Source organism: Dermacentor albipictus, chromosome 2 (genome assembly GCF_038994185.2).
Source record: "Dermacentor albipictus isolate Rhodes 1998 colony chromosome 2, USDA_Dalb.pri_finalv2, whole genome shotgun sequence".
Classification (NCBI taxonomy): Eukaryota; Metazoa; Arthropoda; class Arachnida; order Ixodida; family Ixodidae; genus Dermacentor; species Dermacentor albipictus.
In genome coordinates, this window is record NC_091822.1 from 182,952,585 (window position 1) to 182,972,336 (window position 19,752).

General features: G+C 45.0%; 1 long non-coding RNA gene across 2 annotated transcripts; it reads right to left on the minus strand.

The window, feature by feature from the left end:
• Positions 1 to 1,751: 1,751 nt before the first annotated feature.
• LOC135920300 (uncharacterized) lies at positions 1,752 to 18,684 on the minus strand. Of its 2 annotated transcripts, XR_010570212.2 has the most exons (4): positions 18,575 to 18,684; positions 17,405 to 17,472; positions 5,871 to 5,957; positions 1,752 to 2,174 (listed from the first exon to the last, which is right to left on the minus strand). It is a non-coding gene; the product is annotated as an uncharacterized lncRNA (long non-coding RNA). The 2 variants fall into 2 exon arrangements; XR_010570211.1 differs by lacking the exon at positions 18,575 to 18,684 and having other exon boundaries at positions 17,405 to 17,485.
• Positions 18,685 to 19,752: the final 1,068 nt, after the last annotated feature.

Consider the following 19,752-nt stretch of genomic DNA (forward strand, 5'->3'; position numbering starts at 1 on the left):
AAGGGAGGCTACCAATTGTTTCGTAAACTGGTCAGTTCTCGTGTGAGGAATAAAGCAGAGTTTAGTTTACGAGTTGGAGTGCACTTTATTCTTTCGTTCGCCGATACACGTCATGTTTTACCCGCCGTGGTTGCTTAGTGGCTATGGTGTTGTGCTGCTAAGCACGACATCGCGAGATCAAATCCCGACCACGGCAGCCACATTTCAACAGGGCCGAAATGCGAAAACACCCATGACTCTTACATTTAGATGCACGTTAAAGAACTCCGGGTGGCCCAAATTATTCCGGAGTCCTCCACTAAGTCGTGCCTCATAATGTGGCCGTATTTTTGGCAGGTAAAACACCATAATCTTTTTGTAATAAGATCGTATGCGTCCGATCACCTACCGCTTGTTCGTGTTCGTAGCGTTTGAAGCAGGATCAGTGCTTGGGAACATAGCGGAGACCGCATGACCCGGCCGTATATGGGTCTCAAAACTTGAGAGCAGATAAATTGACAACGCACCGCGTTTCACGAGAAAACAGCCTAGCGCGTACGTAGCAAATGCAACTCACCGTTTCTTGCGGAAGTCAGCGTCATCTGAGGCAATAAGCTCAGCCGCGTTTGGCCTGCAAGTATGACTCCACTGCCGCAATGCGATCAATCACATGCATGTAAACCCTCATGTGTGAGGTGCCGCTGATCCAGCGACAACGCAAATCAATAAAGCTGGCATAACAGGGCAAAGTACACACGCGCAAGGCCTCGGTCAAAAATGTGAAGTATACATATAGCTTATTGTCAATTGTCACTCACAACGGTCTGTATACGTGTTCATGTAGCCTAAATGCGCTGACGTTGGATTGTGAAGCTCTCATAACTCGCCTAAAGTGCGGAACACGTGCCTTGCAGGAAACGACCTAAGCGAAACAAGCATCCAGAGAAAAATGCCACCAATGATACAGGCAGAGCAGCTGAGCCAGCTGAGAAGCCATAGAGGCCTCCATCTGAGCAGCTAGCAGCTGCCGGCCGAGCGCGCACCGAATAAAAACTACCGGTGACCAAACGTCTCGGCAAATCTCGACTTTCCTCCGTGATCTCGACGCAAGAGGTGACGTCTGGGCCACCACTGTGGCTTCTCGGAACGTTCGCTTACCAAGGCTGGCTCCATGACGTAATGCTGCCTCTTATCTTTTTCCTTCCTCCATAGGTGCGAGCGATTAACCGACTCGGCCACCGTTCCAACGTTTCCACAATTACGTTCGGGCTTTTATGGATACCTCGTGAACTTGCCCGACTGTGTTTTAAAACTCATTATTGGGAACAGTGTTAAGCCATGTGTAGAGAGTGAAAATAGGCCTCAGTTGAAAGCTGAGTCTCCGGACTATATACGCTGCAGCGGCTATTACGTCAGACGCCGTATTTTTATCACAGCTACCGCTTTTGTTTCGAAAATTTAGTGCAAATTTTCGTCGTTTCCATAGGCCTCCATTGCTGAATCTTTAAACGCTCTAGGAACAAAATTCTTGCTTGCCACAGCATGATCACTGCATCTGGCTAACGTGGATTATATTCGAGAACATGTCTGTCACCTGCCCCATTCAATTATCGACCTGTAGCTTTTGTTATTCACGAAAAACCCGCTCACTTTATTAAAAACGTGCTAGCTTCATGCCGGGGCCGCATGGGGCGCTAGTTGGTACGCGTCCAGAAAAGCTGGATATGTGGATTATTGTGAAATCCAAGGGAGTACACTGCAGCCGCAGAGAATACATTTTATCTTTTTATTTTTTTTTTAATTATGGGGGGTGGGCGTGGAGTCATAATGCAGACTTTATTCATCAAAAAACAACTTTAAAGTGTTGCTCTCTACCATTCTTGAGCGGTTGTTGTTTCAACCTTCTTCTTCTTTTTCTTCTTTTCCTTAACTTGCTTCTTGCCATCCTCCGTTTCCTTATGTTCCTTCTTTTTCTTCTTCTTTTGCTTAGGTGTCGAGCGTTTGGTGGTGGTTGAGGGTTTAGTGTCGGACACGGTCTCAGTGCCGAGTGCTGACTCAGTGTAAGGCGAACTTTCAGGCAGATTCTCCGCTGTAGTGACTTCATTCGTGACCGGATGACCAGAGGACGTCACGTTATCCGGCAGTGTTAGATAGCAGTAGCCATTATAGCACGTTCCATCGGTTTTTTCATTGTACTAAAAACAAAGCAAAACGGTAATTATACCTTTAAGTGTAAATGAAATGTGTAATTGCAAGCTAACCTTTAAGACAAGTCACATTCAACAGAAAGAAAGAATACTACGTTCAATTTGCCATAGCCAGTGACGCATAAGGTGGTTATGCGGCACGTTGGTTTATGTGGCCCGTCGCGGTAACTCAGTCGCTATGGCTGTAGTGCACTGCTGAGCTCGAGTTCGCGAGTTTGATCCTGGCCGCGGCGACCCCATTCTAATAGACGGAATTGCCACGCACACATAGTATCCCATTGGCTGGTGGCAGGTATTCACCGGATTATCACTCTTACGCCTAATTCGCACAGCCTTCAAACGCCATATCCCGTCACGCACGTTAGGACCATCAGCTGACGTCGCTTAGGTACCATTAACACGTCATAAGTCATGCTAGCTTAATTAAGATGTCGAGCCTTGGTTGAACAGAAGGAATTACCCAAGGAAATCCCGCTTCCTGGCGCTCACGAAAGTCAGCCTACTTAATGACACATTTGCGCACTGCCGCATTTGTTTGGTAATCGTAGCTAATGTTGCACATGGTAGCTATGTACTCGGCCTTCATAAACCTCGATATCTTCATCGCGCTACGAATAATTATATTCTTTCTTACTGCAGCCATTTGACTTTCTATCTGGAATAGCCCAGAAGGCAGCGTTGTGTCGCAGACTACACGGCTGATGTCACAGTTATCATGAACCCTCTAATGCGCACAGGACGTGCCCTAACTGCGCTGCACGAATCCTGATTGATTAGTTCATAAAGAAGCCTTAAGCTAATGCCCTCTCTAACCCGCGAATTCCTCCGTAACCCTGTATCTGCGTGCCTAAAGTGTATAGTGCACTGAGAGAACAGATATTATCCGCAAATAAAAAGACACCGAAATGAATTCTAAGTCGTGAAACTTAAGTTTAATTGAAACCTTCCCGAGGAAACACTGGATATACAGGGTGATGAGCGAAACGAGAACAAGGTGAAAGCAGGAGCCAACGTTTCAACAAGTGGACTTGTCTTGTTCAAGGCTCATTATTTGCTCATCGTCTTGAATGTCCATCTCCCACCTTCCCCGTGTTGTCCCTGGATATACAGGGTGTTTCACGTAACTTGTGCTAAGGACGTTAAAAAAGTGGTTAGCCGCAGTTGAATGAAACCAACGGCATATGGTTTGCCGTCATGTGGCGCTTCTTATAGTATGTTTTCCTTTTTATATTCTGCCTAATGCGGTAACTAAATATGATGAATTATGCAAAATTTTTCATATTCACCTTAGGACCAAATACGTTTCGTTGCATTGCAGAGGGGGTTCAGAAACTACCAATCCAATCTTTTGTGACAACGTCCATGCTGCGTGGCGATTTTTGTCGGAGTTTAAAGAAACCCCGCGAAATATGAAATGAAATCACGTGACTGCGCTCGTGAGCTATCACATTGCATCGATCACAACCGTGCATCGTGCCTATCGCTTATCAGGGACGATGGTGCTTCCTTTCTGTGTGCCACCGCCAAACATGCTGACGCACTGTGAAGTCGATGTCTAGAGTCACGGCCGCCCACTTCGCCACGGTCCGCGCGCACAGTTCTTTCACACGAACCGCGATTCAGAGCGCTGCAATACGGTAGCGAATGAGCGCAGTCACACGGTTTGATTTCATATTTCGCGTACTTCCTTTCAACACCGAAAAAATCCCCCGCAGCATGTACGTTGCCACAAAAAATTGTATCGGTCGTTTCTGGACCCCCTCTGCAACGCAAGGAAACGCACTTGGCCTTAAAGCGAGTATTAAAAAATTTGCAGAATTCAGCTTAGTTAGGTAACTAATTAAGCGGAACATAAAAAAAAATACTCTACGCAGCGCCATATGACGACAAATCATATGACATTGGTTTCATTGAGCTGCGGCGGTTAACCGAAGCAAACGCAGCTTCCGCTGTTGTGGAGCTTTGCATGCATGGCACTGAAGCTTGGAAAGTCATATTTGATCCTTCACTAGCGCGGAGTTATGCTATAGCAATCTATATGTCGGGGCTACTGAACCGTGCATTCATGGTGGCAAGCAGCGCGAAATTGACAAGGACAGAGGACCAACGAAATGCAAAACACGTATGGAGGTTTCACTTTTCAGCATGACACCGATCATTTTCTAAATGTGTTTGAACAGACATGTAAGTCCGGGAGAGACATGTAAGCCTACTAACGCACAAACTGCCTGATCAAAACCCTTTGAGGACATTGGATCTTACCCTGCAGTTACCGAGCAATGACGTCAGCAGATTTTACGAACCTCGCAGCCGGAAGCCAATGCTACGGGGCTCCTTTGTGCACACCAACGTGGTTAAAAGGAGAGTGGCACATATCTGCCAGAATAATGACCTAAGAAGTCATCTAATGCCCCACAGTTTTGACCGGCAGGTATTGTGGTTGATAGCAACAAGCTACCCACTGAGTCTCATCCCAGCTGTTGCAGGGGATATTCACAAAGCTATGAAAAGGAAAGATACTCCCATAATTACGACGTGTCTCAGGAGCCCCTGAATAGGGCTGTTATACCATGCAATCAAGGAGTGGCGCACAAACTCAAGAAGACCGGCAAGAAGGCCTGAAATTCAGGCTAGCAGTACTTAATAAATAAATAAATAAATAAATAAATAAATAAATAAATAAATAAATAAATAAATAAATAAATAAATAAATAAAAACAGAGCTGGTGTCAGTCGTTTTGCCAGCGCCTGGAAAGCTGTCCAATCTCGGTGTCAAAACGTCAGTGGTTTCGAGGCATATGAAAACATGTACCATTAAACACAGCAACAAGTCCGTAGACTGCGCAAGAAGCGCTGTTTACAGGATTTTGATTTCTTGTAGTCGAGTTTACGTTGCGCAGACGTACGGATCGTTGTGCCAATGAACGTCTGAGAAAGCATAGGAAAAGACTTCTACGCGTTACATAAAAAAATAGCTGAATAGAAATATAGCTGCAATTACTTCATTCAAAAATTTTGTTGATCACAGTTACCAATTACTGCACCACGAAAGTATTTGGGGAATTACTTAAAAGTAAGCAATTACTTTTATTATACCTTCCTTCGAACTTTCCCTAACTTTGTACAGACGCAGTAAAAAGAACAAGCTGACCTGGTACTTTCAGTGCGTCCCCTGCAGCCCTTGGCACATTGCTTATCTTCTCCAACAATCGCTTATAAAAAAATTTGTGAGACATCGTCGGTCGTTTTTGTTGCGAAGAAATCAGCAGCGACACTGAAAACTAACTCTGGTGTGCGTTCTGAGGTTAGGGCCGTGTGGCAAAAAGTACGGTCATCTTGCGCACGACATTGTGCTTACTTGGCTTCTGGGTCCTCTGTGAAGCGCAGCGTTTCCTTGTAGTTGAGACTTGGAAAAGGTGCTCCCGTTTGGGCCAATCAAAAGCTATAAGAAGTGTTTAATATGTGATTTGCTAGTATTAGCGTCCAAAGTGGCCGTCGCTATCGAAATATGCAATTACCGGTTCAATTCGACCGCCAACGGTAAGGGGCTTTTCTTTTTTTTTTTCGTGTTTCCTTGATCCTCGCTCCTCGTCGATTTCGCCCTACCTGTTACCATAAAAGCACACCAAGTGGCCCAATCAAGTTGTGATGCAGTCATGCAAAGCAAACTTCATGCTCACTTACCCAGCACCTGGTAAAATTATAGAAATGGCCCATCGCCCAGCCATTTCCTGCCTGACAGAAGTATACGCAGCGGTGCTTTGCATCGTCCTGCAGATAGAAATCAATCTGGTGCGTTACCTCCTTGCTGAATGTCAAACCATTAAAGCGGTCACAATAAAATCATATAGGTAAGCAATCATATCGCTTTTCACAATCAATAATACCGCACCGTGAATAGTTAAGCAACACACTTAATACGCCTGCACTTACATTTAAAAATGGGGCAGAAACTGTCGAAGGTTATTGTCAAACTAAGACAATACCTTATGCGGCCGGCAAGGTTTAAAGTGACACTCAGACAGTACTGCCGTGGTATACTTCTGACGTCGATAACGGTGTTTGATGATCGTAACACAAACTATCGTCGACATACTTTAGTGGATGGTGCTACAGCAGGACAACCACGACGACGGTGTGACGACGATAAAATCACGATGATGACGGTGATGATGGTGCAATGAGAACGGCAGCATGATCGATAAGGTGTGACGACAACGGAATCCCAACAACGTGACCATGACCGCATGACAACGGCTACGCCGCACCTGCACTTTCCTCTTCGCTCGTTTAGTTCATATAGGCCAGATACTGATTCGACCATCCGCTCCGGCGTCAAAAGTGTCAAAAGCAGACCCAACGAACCGTGAGAGTCGGTCTAAGCGAAGCACTGTTGAGCCGGCGAGACGAAACGGCGCATCTTGACAAGGAACGTGCAGCGTATTTCGGTGATAAACCGCGCCCTGAAACCGTCAGCTATAACTGGTGGAGAAGCCTGGCAAAACCCTACCACCAACCAGAGCACCTAAACCAGACTTGTACACGTTACTGAAAAAAGTGACCAATTACAATTACAACTACCTTACTCAAAAGATATAATGGATTAAAGTTACCAATTACTGCCGCACCACCGTAATTGACCAATTACTAAAAGGTAATTGGTTACCTTTACGTTACTTTCTTTATAACCTTTATTAGCCTTGCACAAATACACTAAACAGAACAAGCTGGCCTGACTCTTTCTGTGCGTCCTCTGCAACCCTTGACACGGTATTATTCTTCCCTAACAATTGCTTTTCAAAAATTTTTGTCGGTGTTATTACCTGGCTTGTTTGCGAAAACACCAGCAGCAACATTGAAAACTCGTTCGAGTTGCGCGCTGGGGGAAAGATAGTGTTGTATTAACACCTTCCGCACAATACTGCGGTTATTCAGGGCCGAGATGCTCACGTCAGTGTCTTCTATGAAGCGCAACGCTTCATTGCTGCTGGGGCTCGGTGAAGGTGCTCGCAGTAGGGCCCATGAAAAGCTGGAATATCATCAGCAGATAATTTCTTCGCATCAGCTACCGAACGCATCAGCTACTGACTATCGCTATCGAGTTATAGCAGTGCCGGTTCGAATTGCCGGCCGACATCTGTGGAGAGTTAAGCTCAGCAAATTCGTATTGAGCGCCCGGATTTGTCTGAGCAAGCACATCCGCTTGGTTGCTATACTTGGCACTAGAGCGCGCGTTCTACTATAGCTCTCGCGAGATTCACGTACTCGAAGCTGTCTCCATTGTTACAACTTCTCGTCAACAAGTAACTGGTTACATGTAATCGGTTACATAAAAAAAGTAATGCAGTGATGGTTACTGAGTAAAAAATAATCAATTAAATCATCACAAAAATGTAATTGATCAATATATAATTAGTTACGTGCCATTCATTGCATGCAGTATCAGTCTGACCTACACATGCAAACACCAGAAAGCTCCCGCGCACGCCATGTTTGTCTCAAAGAACTATAGCTGGAGTATCGCGACGAACTTCGTTGCTAAAAGAGTATGTGCTCTTTTTTAAAGACACAGAAAGTACGGTCGATGACACCAACAGCGGGCGGAAGAACCAAAGAAAGCTATTCGCTTTAAGACAACGCACTGTGTGGTTTTAGCAGGCTTGAGAATCAAGTTTTCACAGGGCGCACCTCCCAGGTAAAAATGCACATGGTACGCAGAAAGACAGTTTTGAGAAATGTTAGCATGGATGCTTACGTGAACACTATGAAAATAATTACGAAAAAGAAAAGAAAACTCGGGCAGGCTGTATCAGGGACGCACCCAGAGTAGGGTACGTGGAACGTTCCGCGTGCTGTAGCGGCTGTATGGACACTAGGGTACATAAATCACGCAACAAATACACGTTATATTTATTTACACGTTAGAAACCTTACGTGCATAACTTATATTCTACAGCTAGTGTGGGTGTTATGGTCGAATTTTGCAATCATGGTCGCTCCCTATTCGGATTCGTTGAGCTAGCTGGCAGTGAGCCAGTGAGCGTAGCTGGCGTGTGTCGGGCCAGAAGGTCAGATACGGACATGGGTAGGTAGATAGATTCCGGAAAGTATGTGAACTATCGTAAGGACGCTAATCGCATTAAATTCGCTATTTTCGGTCCAGGTTGGCCCCCTTAATTTGAAGTTTTCACATATTCAATGCCTGCACTTGCGGCACAGTAATGCTACATTATTCGTAAATGCACGCGAGCTTGCTGTTATTTAGAAGTGGCAGGAGCGTTAGTGCTGTTTTCAACGTGTCGCGTTACAGGAGGCAAGCATGTAACTGAAAAACTAGTAGTCGTTTGAAATTGGTGACCGCCATTTATTTGGTAGTGGTATTGATGATGATGATGATGATGATGATGATGATGATGATGATGATGATGATGATGATGATGATGATGATGATGATGATGATCCATAGACGACTTTGCGCACGTGATACCGGCATCGAGCCTGCGGCTCAAAAGCACTTCGTGCCACGTGCTTTATTAGCCTCCCACGCAGCAACAACAATCGTGTTGTTAAACTGGTCTGAGTTAGAGAAATTCCCTTTTTACCCTTTCAGATAAAAGAGAGGCACGTAATGCCATATGATTATTACTAATACTTCTTTCGTATAAATAAAAAAAATTATGGGGTTTTACGTGCCAAAACCACAATCTGATTATGAGGCACGCTTTCGTATAAATTACGGCAATGTTGACTTGCAGAATAGTGATTAAGTATACCAGAAAAAGTTTTTATTTTAAATCTCCGGACTTCTGCCTAGAAGCAATTATGCTACTCGCACTTGTCATCCTGCCCCCTAAATTTAGTAGGTTATGTGAATGGGCAAACACTGGAAGCAGCCCGGTTCGTAAACAGCGTCTAGTTTCACCAACTAGTTTCACCGGCGAGGTGACGCTTCCGGCGCGCCAAGTTATTTCTTGCCTCAAGACCCATCGTGTTACCTTAGCGACTGTTCGATGCGGCCGCGCTATGATAGAAGGGTGAAATGTAATAATGCTCCTGCACGGAAATCAACTATGCGTTGAAGAATACCAGGAAGTCAAAATTAATCCGGAAGCCTTCATTACGATGTCTCGTATCCGTGCGTTGCTTTGTGACATTAAATTACATAATTTGATTGATGTGGTTTCTTTCCATAAACCGATGTGCGCAGTGCATTCCTTCATGCACCGGCACAGCGCCAATCCTACACGACCTCTGTTTAAAACATTTTTCCTTTCGGCGAATAATCTATAACTTAGAGCTGATTTCTCGTTAGAACGCGCCATAAGATATAACCATGTACAATCGGCGTATACCAGTGACGTTAATCAAGCACAAAAAGGTGCAATGCAGAGAGCACTTCAAGGTAGCAGCCTTATTCGTGCGAATCCTTCGTACAGGCCTAAGTTGGGTCAATGTACATAAATTTGCCAAACTTAATCTGCTAATTGTGCTGAGTACATATTTGACCGGACTGACAACCACAGAATTTTCGAATGGACCATTTATATTAGAAGCTGATGAGTTGGCCGTGTTTTCCGAGGATAATGCGGAAGCATTGAGAAAAGGTTCAACACTCGTGACCACCCGCGAATGAAGTTTCCCTGCTTGATTACAGCTTCTGATGTCCTGTAATGTGTTCTTCGTCTTTGTTTCTTTGCATCATCGACCCAGAATAAGATGAGGCACCATCTAGTTTAAAGCTATTGGTTTCTAAAATTTCTCGCGCTAATTTTTCATGAAAGACAAAGTTACAAGAAAGAAATTGGGCCAGATAGCTCGAAAAATTATTAAGAAATTTCTCATGCTAACATTTTTTTTCCATCATTTATTTTTCTTCCTTTTTTTTTCGAGCGACGTTTCGAACGTCATTGCTTCAAGCCGCTAAAACCAGGTCAATACGCCACACGTTCGCGTCGGCTAATGACACATTTCGAAAATATTTCCTAAACAACGACTTCGGTTCTGTGTCTATGTTGAGAATCACGATCGACACAGAACCTTGCTCGAAAGCAACAACGTCAAAACAGCATGCCGCTTCACGACACCAGTGTAAAAAATGCGCAATAAATATTCCTTGCATGACATTTGCGGTCGTATAGTACCATCACATTTCCGCGCTTTCAGCGAAGCATGCATATATGCAGGGGTTATTCATTTATAGATTTTCTTTAGTAAGACGGCCGCAAGTTAGGTGAGGGGGAACTTACAGCAAGGTATGTGGTAAGAGGTAAAGAGTGCTTCGCATTAATTATTTTATGATTTGTGCAATGTATCAGTATCTTTACAGGAGAGAATAAAGACGGCGACTGGCTAGAGAAACAGAGGACCATAAGGACGAGGCGACAAACAGCGAGAATGGCGTCTGGCCCGCAACAAGTGTCAGTACTTAAGGAGTAAACACGCAGTCCAGGCGTCCAGAACAAGAAGAATGTACCTCGAACGAAGAGTGCTGCTGCAACAATCTCATGTGCATTATAATATTGTCCCGAGCTCTGTCATGAACCACGGCTGCCGCAAAGACAACCAGGTGAAATAAAGAAGAGAATGATGATAGGGCTTTTGGCTGGGCGGCTCCTGTGTTGATGCGGACAACTTTGATGAATACATCGCTTTTTTGTCACCGGAATTTCCGGATATGGGTACCGTCTTATACGAGCAGCGCAAGGACGAGAGATTACAACCGCTCTTCGCGGCAGCACAGAAGCCACCTGCAGGCAGTCGCTTTCACCTACGTGATGGTGGCATGATGTATAAGAAGAGCTATCCGACCCCCGGTGCATGCGACCTTTTAGTTGTCCCCAAGGACCTTCGCAACCAAGTATTATACGCCATGCACGATTAGCCAACTTCCGGTCATCTTGGTTCCACACGTACGCTCTACCGGGCTCAAGAACGTTTTTTACTGGCCTAAGATGCGGAAGGATATCGAACGGTACGTCGCCAGCTGCTCTCAATGCCAGCGCTACAAGCGTCCACCACAAGCGCCACACGGCCTGTTTCAACCAGTTCCCCCTTCTAGCGTCCCCTTTGAGCAAGTTGGTATAGATATTCTAGGCCCTTTCCCGCGATCTCCCAAGGACAGTCGTTGGGTTACCGTTTGCGTAGATCACCTTACCCGCTACATGAGACCACCGCGTTGCCATCGGCCGCAGCTACAGAAGTTTCGATCTTCTCGCTGGCTCACGTTATACTCCGACATGGACCTCCTCGCATAGTAATCAGCGATCGTGGGCGACGGTTTACCGCGGACATAGTTGAAGAAACCCTTCGTCTGTGTTCATGTAGGTTCCACCATTCTACGCCCTACCATCCACAAACTAATGGTCTGGTCGACCGCAAAAACAGAACGCTTGCCAACATGCTGTCCATGTACGCCGATTCAGCACACAAGAATTCGGACAGTACCTTGCCTTTCATTACTTTCATTGCCTTCAATACCGCGAGACACAAGACTACTGGTTACTCACCATTTTTCTTTTTTTATGCTCGTCCGCCGCGCTACACCCTCGACATCTTATTTCCATACTTCGCTCATGACAACGAATCAATTGATGAGATCCTCTGTCGAGCAGAAGAAGCGCGACGCCTCGCTAGGCTACGCACCCTGGCATCGCAGGATCGGTCCAAGATACGCTATGATGGGCGTCGCCGCCACGTTTACTTCGATCCTGGTGACCTTGTGTGGCTCTGAACGCTGTTGCGGAAGCATGGCTTGTGCCAGAAGTTTCTCGCCCACTACGTCGGCCCCTACGTTATTCTGGAGCACCTCAGCGAAGTGAATTATCGCATTGCGCGTCTCACGAGCAGTAGACGACGCTCGGCAAAAGCTGAAGTGACACACGACGCGCATCTGAGGCGTTACAATCCACGAGATGACTGACTCGCCCGGCGGGCTTCGTCTGCCAGCGGGGAAATGTCATGAGCTCTGTCATGAACCATGGCTGCCGCGCCGACAACCAGATGGAAGAAAGAAGAGAACGACGTTAGCCGAGCTGCCTCGGGACCACTCTCGAAACACGCCTGTCAACCATATTCATCTGGTTCTGCACTAAACACCTAGTGTGTAACTATATGGTCATGTATCCTACCTAAGGCTTCAGGAGAATATGTAAGATTACCTCATTAATAACTATCATTAGAAAGAATCAATTGAATTACCTAGCATATTAAATTACTTTTTAATTTGCTATTTTAGAATACTACCCGCCATGCGGTGCACATGAATACGGGACGCTTAAGCTTCGTCTTGAAGAGTGGAACGCGATAGCATTCAAAGATCCCTGTCTACTTCTCACGCTTCCCGGCAACTGGAGAGTATGTAACCGTAAAGTTTACCGGGTAACGCTGGACGCGAACGCTATGCACAAAGGCGGGCTTTCTGGTAGAATCGCGGCCTCTCACGCAGGCCGCCATGAATGGATGGAATGGATGGATGTTACGAGCGTCCCCTTTGGAAAGGGGCGGCGGGGTTGCGCCACCAAGCTCTCGCTATTATACTGTATAATATCCTACCTAGGGTAATCAAGAAAGAAAGAAAAAAACAATATGAACTCCCGCAACCAAATTTTCTGACCATTTATTCCGAACTTTGCTTTAGTAAGTCTCCATTTTGTGTCGTTTCCCTCCTTCCACCAACCTTCCAATCGCCTCTTACTAACCTCTATTACAGAAATGTTTACTTTTCCCTACTCTCGCTGAACTCAATGGCTTCAAGGAGGCCAGTGGTGCCGAAATCGACCACTGGGCAGATGTCTTCACATTCTAATAAAACATGCTCCATCGTTTCCCTAGCTTTATTGCAGCAAGCACATGCTTATACTTCCTTTTTATATCTCGCTATATAGGTGCGTGCTCTAAGGCATACCGATCTCGCCTCGAAAAATAATGAGCTTCCCTTTAAATTATTATAAATTGTTTCTTTCCTGATTTCGCTTTTTCCTCTTCAGAGGAAGCTTTAGCTTGTGTGTTCCTATCTAAATACATGTAGAAGGAGAATTCGTTTTTCTCGGCAACCACTGCACCAAATTTGACGAAATTTGTTGCCTTTAAAAGAAAAACTTAAAGTCTAGTGATTGTTGGTTTTGAATTTTTTTTTATTAGGTTGTCCATTTTTTATTAAAAATTGGCCAAAAATTGAAAATATTCAAAAAACGACACTATCAAGTTTACAACTCTAACTCAATAACGACAAAATGATAATACAATTCTGTGAATTGCATCTCATAGTACATCTAAAGCGGACAAAATTGACATGTTGCATATGAATATAAAAAAAATTTAGTAATATGGAAATACAACTTTTGCAGAACCCTTGTCCCCAACATAAGAAATTCCCTTAAGATGTAAAATGACATACCAAATTTGTCCACTTTGAATTTATCTAATGGATGCCGTTTACAGAACTGCGATATCTATTCTTGATGCAGAGCTATGAACTTTTTTCGAACTGTCGGATATTTAAAAATCTTTTTAACGAAACTGAAGCCTTAAATCGAAATTCCGCTTCCAACACTCACTAGAATTGAACTTTCTCTCTCAAATGCAACAATTTTCGTTAATATCGGTCCAGGGGTTATCTCAGAAAAACGTTTTTGCATTTTACATGTATTTGAATAGGCCGCGTCAGAGTTGGGCCCGAACTAAAGCTTCCTCTTAAGTAGTTACTCATGGCAGGTTTTTTTTTTTTTCCGTTACCGCTACCCATGAAATTATTTCAGCCTCTCTGACTTTCCACTTGACTATCTTTGTTGCTGAGTTGCCCACTCTACGGCAGGAGCGAGCGCCATCTGGAGGCATTGCAAAGAACCAAGCACGCCGCTCCGTGACCGCCGAGATACTCACGCAGCGGCGCGCGAATAGCGCAGGCTGTGGCAGGTCTGTGTGTGGTAGAAACGCTGAAAATGGGGTTTCTTTGAAGTTTCGCGTAACATAATTATGTTTTCTCGTATAGTCAAATTACAATCCGACGCCGTCGTGTCTGTGGGTTTTGTGTAAGTCGTGCTTTACAATTTTTCTAGATATTTTAGCTTGAGAAATTCAATCATTTCAGTAGCTTCCTTACGCCACAAGGAGGGCGTTGGTATGGGTGGCTCCAAAATGTGTTTGCCGAAACGACGTCCAGCGCAGGATTTTCGCCGACACGGGACCCTTAACGCTATCGCTTTAAAATGACAATTGCCGTTGTAGCCACTTGTATAACGTGCAGAAAGTGAATGATATGCATTAATGAACAAAATATTATCATAGACAACGCATAGGTGAGTCTACTGCAAGGGACAGTTGCTGGCTTTAACAAGAACGTTCAACTGTTAGCAATATGTTGTGTAACTGGAAGATTAAACTAGATGTAGATCGAGGTTATCACAAAATCTACGTGAGGCGTAAAGCAGTAAAAAATAATGCGAGAGATAACAAACTCCTAAAGCTCCAAACACAAAGCTCGCCTCCTATTTGTAAGGATCGATTTTATTTTCGATTCTTAGCCAACGCATTGAAGAAATTACCTTGTCTTATTAATTTTTTCCTTGCTCATAAAAGAATAAGAAAACGCAACATATCCAACGAGGAGGAATCTATATACAGCGAAGCTTTGAGTGAGTGCATAGAGTCGAAGCACGCACGCACGCACGCACGCACGCACACACACACACACGCACACACACACACACACACACACACACACACACACACACACACACACACACAACACACACACACACACAACACACACACACACACACACACACACACACACACACACACACACACACACACACAAGCACGGGCGCACACAAGCTCGGGCGCACACAAATTATACCGAGCCTTCTGTTACGCGGAGTTGCGGACTACCAGCGAGCACGACGGATGCTTTGAACTGATCATGGTTTCAGAGGTAGCATGCACATACGTACATAGCGGAGTTCGAATCCATTTTATCCGCAAGAAGTGTTTACTTACTCATTACCGTGCAGCTGCGGGTGCGCGAAGGCGAGTTTTCTGGTTATTGTTTTATTTTTTTCCACCGCACAGCCGGCGCCGCCGCGAATGGTTAAAGCCCCTCAATCTCCCAAAGTAGCGCCATTCGCTTCTCTCCTCCTCCGCTCGGCGCGGCCTCGACGGTGGCGCCGCCGGCAGTGGGCCTGCCGTAGCAGACGACGGCTAACACGCTACGGGAGGAAATCCGCGGAAAAGTTCGTTCGAGTCCTGCGGAGCAGTTTTTTCAATCTAGATCTTGCTTTGTCAGTCGGTAACTGGCCTTAAGAATGTCGTGTCGGATTTGCGGAAGAAATAGAGAAAAGCACCATTATTCAAGGCGTATTTAAGGCGTAAAGCGCGCGCACGTTGAAAGTTCGTGTTGCTGAAACACGACACAAGCACGCGGTGTGCTCAGACACGCGAGTAATTACCAGAGTTTCAGGTTTTGACAGCGCGAAAGTATGTGCACGTGGTTTCGTAGGTTAATTTACGTACCTGCAGGATGCTTTTGTTCGGCCGGCGCGTGAGAGATTCCGACTGTCTGCGGTCAGCAATGCCTGGCAGCAGGGCCGTTTCTGTTCCGCGCCTTTTACAGATGTACGTAGCTCATGCACAGGTTGTGGTGGCCATGAGCAACGTTTTCACACATAGGCGGTATAGATAATTTTAACAACTTACCAGCATATGAAATCGTTATTTATTTATTACAGTGCAAATGGTTAGAATTTGATAGAAAAGAAAGAAGGAACTTGATGGGACAACTGGAAAGAGGTTCAGAAAATAATTATCCCCCTCCCTCATTGGCACCAGCAACACTTTTGTTGAAGTGCTAATTTTATCTCTGTATACTACGTGCGTCTGTATTCTTTTGCGTTGTAAGTTTTCACAAGGAAGCAGTGTTGCGTTAACTGGAACAGTCAAGGCACACAAGACAGAAGAAAAGTTGATTCTTGGGTTTTACATCCCAACACCACGATCTCATAAGGCACGCCATAATGGGGGCTCTGGATTAATTTTTTTTGCAGCTGGGGTTCTTTAACGCACCCCCAATGCACTGGACACGGGCCCGTTTTGACACGGGCGTCAAAAGAAGAGGTTGGAGGAGCCGTGTCACTTAACAAAGCCGCGCGTTCTTTGCCACTTGCTCGAAGTCAGCCCGCCCGATCTTGTGAATCCACACTTTTCTTCGTTTTGCGTTGCGCCCGGCGGATGGTAAAACAAAAAGCTTTTTGCCGTCACTGGGTCTGTTGTGGCAACCGCAGGCGCAGCAGCACGGCATCGCAATTAAGCACTCGGCCCTAACACATTGTATAAAACTACCGCGCTCCTTCAAACCGCCTGCCGTACTTCGTCGCGGAGGCCCAAAAATGGGGGTCGCAGGCCCAAGATTGGGGGTCGCAGCGCGCTGGAAAGAAAAGATATACAAAAGCGCGGCGCCTGCTCTGCGCCGGAAAGAAAAAAATATACAAAAGCGCGGGGCCCGCTTTCACGTGACACAGATTGGCCAATGGGGGAGCGGAGGAGGCTGGGGCGACAGGAGGAGTGGAGGAGGAAGCGCCTGGGTGAGCGGATGGCGGAAAGATCTAAGAATGGCGCTACTTTTGGAAAATTGAGGGGTTTTACGAATGGTTGGAGGCGAGCGCCGTCTGGTAGGGATGCAAAGAACCCAGGAACGCGCGTGGTGCGCGTGCTCCACTGTGATTGGCTGGCCTATTCGGTAAGGGAACAGCCAGGCCGCAGGGTCCAGTCACGAAATGCGGCGAGGTTCGCAAAGAAAAGCTTTGTTTAAAAAAAATAATGGAAATTCGTGAGATTTAACACCAACCAAAATCTCATATACCTGGATGTCCATGTATGCTGTAGGCATTGAAAAATGTTGTCGACGCAGCTAGGAATCAAAGCCATCGGCTCGTATTCCGCTACAGAAACCTCTTAGGCACACAGACGCCAAGCAAGTAATTTCATTCATTCATTCATTCATTCATTCATTCATTCATTCATTCATTCATTCACTTTCATTAGGAGCTCCTTTAAGAAGATAATTGTCATCGTAATTGTTGCTGCGTGCTCTGTTCATTTTAAAAAGAAAAATCCTAAAGTTAGTATTAAGATTCGCGAAGCCGACGGGCATAAGTTGCTTGAGCTGCTTGAAATCTTAGCTTCCCTGCCCTCAGAACTTCAAGAAATGGCTCAATAGAAGTTACCTTTGAAGGGTTCCATGCCCTGTCTGGACAACCTGCCTCGCCGACTACTTGGTCAACAACAAGGGGCACTGAAACAAGCAATGACACAGCAAAATAATGATTTCGTTTGTTCGCAGTGCAAGCTCAGCGTTGTATGCATGCAGTTTAGTTTTAAGCGGCAGTCATCAAAAAAAGAGAAGAATAAAAAGAAAGTTGGGGCGCTTAACAAGAAAAGCATCCGACTTGCTACTCTAAGCTAGGAAGCGGGAAGGAGGCACAAATTAGAGGTGCACATAGAGGGAGGAGTTCAGCGAGTTATTTGATAATGGTATACAAAGACACGTGCTGGATAAATGAGTGGTCAAAAGAACATTTGGCAGAAACAGCGGTAAGCTGCACTCTTTCACACGATCATTATCTGACGATTATTGTGGCAAAAGGGAGGCAATTAATTGCTCGGAGGCGTACTGTAGGATGTGTCGCCCGCAATCATAGTGTCACACATCTTGCTAACGTTTCCACAAACTTCAGATGCTTCTCGCAACTCAACGTTGAAAATTAATTTCCACCCCCCCTCCCCCTCTATGCTCCACTCTTCTATAGTGGTTTCGGCTTGATTACTGTTGCTAGTAATCACCTTTCCACTCGCATTTCGTTTGCGAGCGGAAAGGTGATGCTAAAACACTGGTACAACGCATGGTTATAGAGATGTTTGATCCTCGCGTTACCTCTTAGATAATATCTAGCACAGTTCATGTTTTTTCCTGAAAAGGCATAAAATTAACTCTGATAAACAAAGCCTAAAGGTCGCATTACTTGCTGTGGCTTTAGTCCGAACTGTAGCATATTAGTATAGTATAGTATAGTATAGTATAGTATAGTATAGTATAGTATAGTATAGTATAGTATAGTATAGTATAGTATAGCATAGTATTTTAGCAGCCTATTTTGCCGCAAGTTGGTGCATATTCAAGAAAGGTCGAACGCCAGTCTGAGGCTGCGCATGACGAGTGCCATACAATACGTTGCTAAACTCTCTGGAACTGTTTAACTAGACGTCCTGTTCAGCCTCAGCTTTCTCTCAGTCCTAAGACTATATTCTATTTGGTCTTATGTAATTGCAAATACATTGTGCCGTATACACAGAAACGCACTAAAACAAGAAAAAAAGCGAACGCTCTCATTTCTTACCGAAGACAAAAGATAGAAGACTTTCATCGTGCCAACCACACCCTACAGGCAGGGAGGCCGCAAGACTTCGATGGCGAATACTTTGCGCACTTCACAGTCTGCGCCATTTCACTTTTATCCGCACTGTTCCTTCTGTCTTTAGGTATTATGCCGCATCAAGTTAGGTTGAACTCAAGAACCTTCCAACCAACAATGTCACCGTGAAATGCCAATCTGCGGATGACTCTGCGTGGACCTTTCAAAGAGGCGTTGCTGCCCAGCGATCATTGCCAATAGCATTTGGGGACGTAGTCCCTCAGGTTAGTTCTATGCAGTACACCTGATGCTGCGTCATTTAGTTCCGCGACTCATCCGGTATACCGATGGCTCCTTTACTTCCAGAACACCTACGCGAGATTTTCAACCTTATTCGACGTTATTCTGTTTAGAAATCGAGAAATGTGCCATTTAACAATAGGCCTGTGTTACAAGGGCTTCCTGAAACGAACAGCCTACTGTCGCTCAGTTTCTTTCTCAAGAATTTACCTCGAACACTGCACAATACTACTTCATTAGAGTTCAGCACCCCCACATTTGAAACAGGCTACATGGAGTTTCTGTCATGTGATATTGCGTGAAAGGACACACAAAAATTATGAGGTGGCCACCCGGCATTTTTTGCATGATTTGCCATTCTGTATGTAAAGAAGCATCGATGTCGACAAATCGAGGAAAGGTTAAATGATAAAAGGTCGTTGACAAAAGTACGTAGAATGTTATCGGCAAGCAGCAAAGCACAAACACACGTGTCTTGCACACGCCCAACTACTTCGACCTTTCTACCAAGTCAGCTATACCGCGCGTAGAAAACAAATTATTCACAAAGATCAAACGCTGTCAAGAATTACGATAGATAGAAAATAACCCAGAACCTGGCGTCATTTTGCATTTATATGTATACGTTTGTGAAATTTTACTTGCTAAAACCATTTACTGCTGTCTAAGAAACTTGTGCAAGAACACTTTGTTGTATGTATGGCACAGACGAATAACAGAAAGCACACTTGGGCATTCACGCAGACAGAAATACGAAATAACGTTAAATTGATATGTTACAATTGAATATAAAAAAATTAGTATTATAGAAATACAGCTTTTGCAGAACCCTTGTAAACAACGTAACGAATTCATGTAAGATA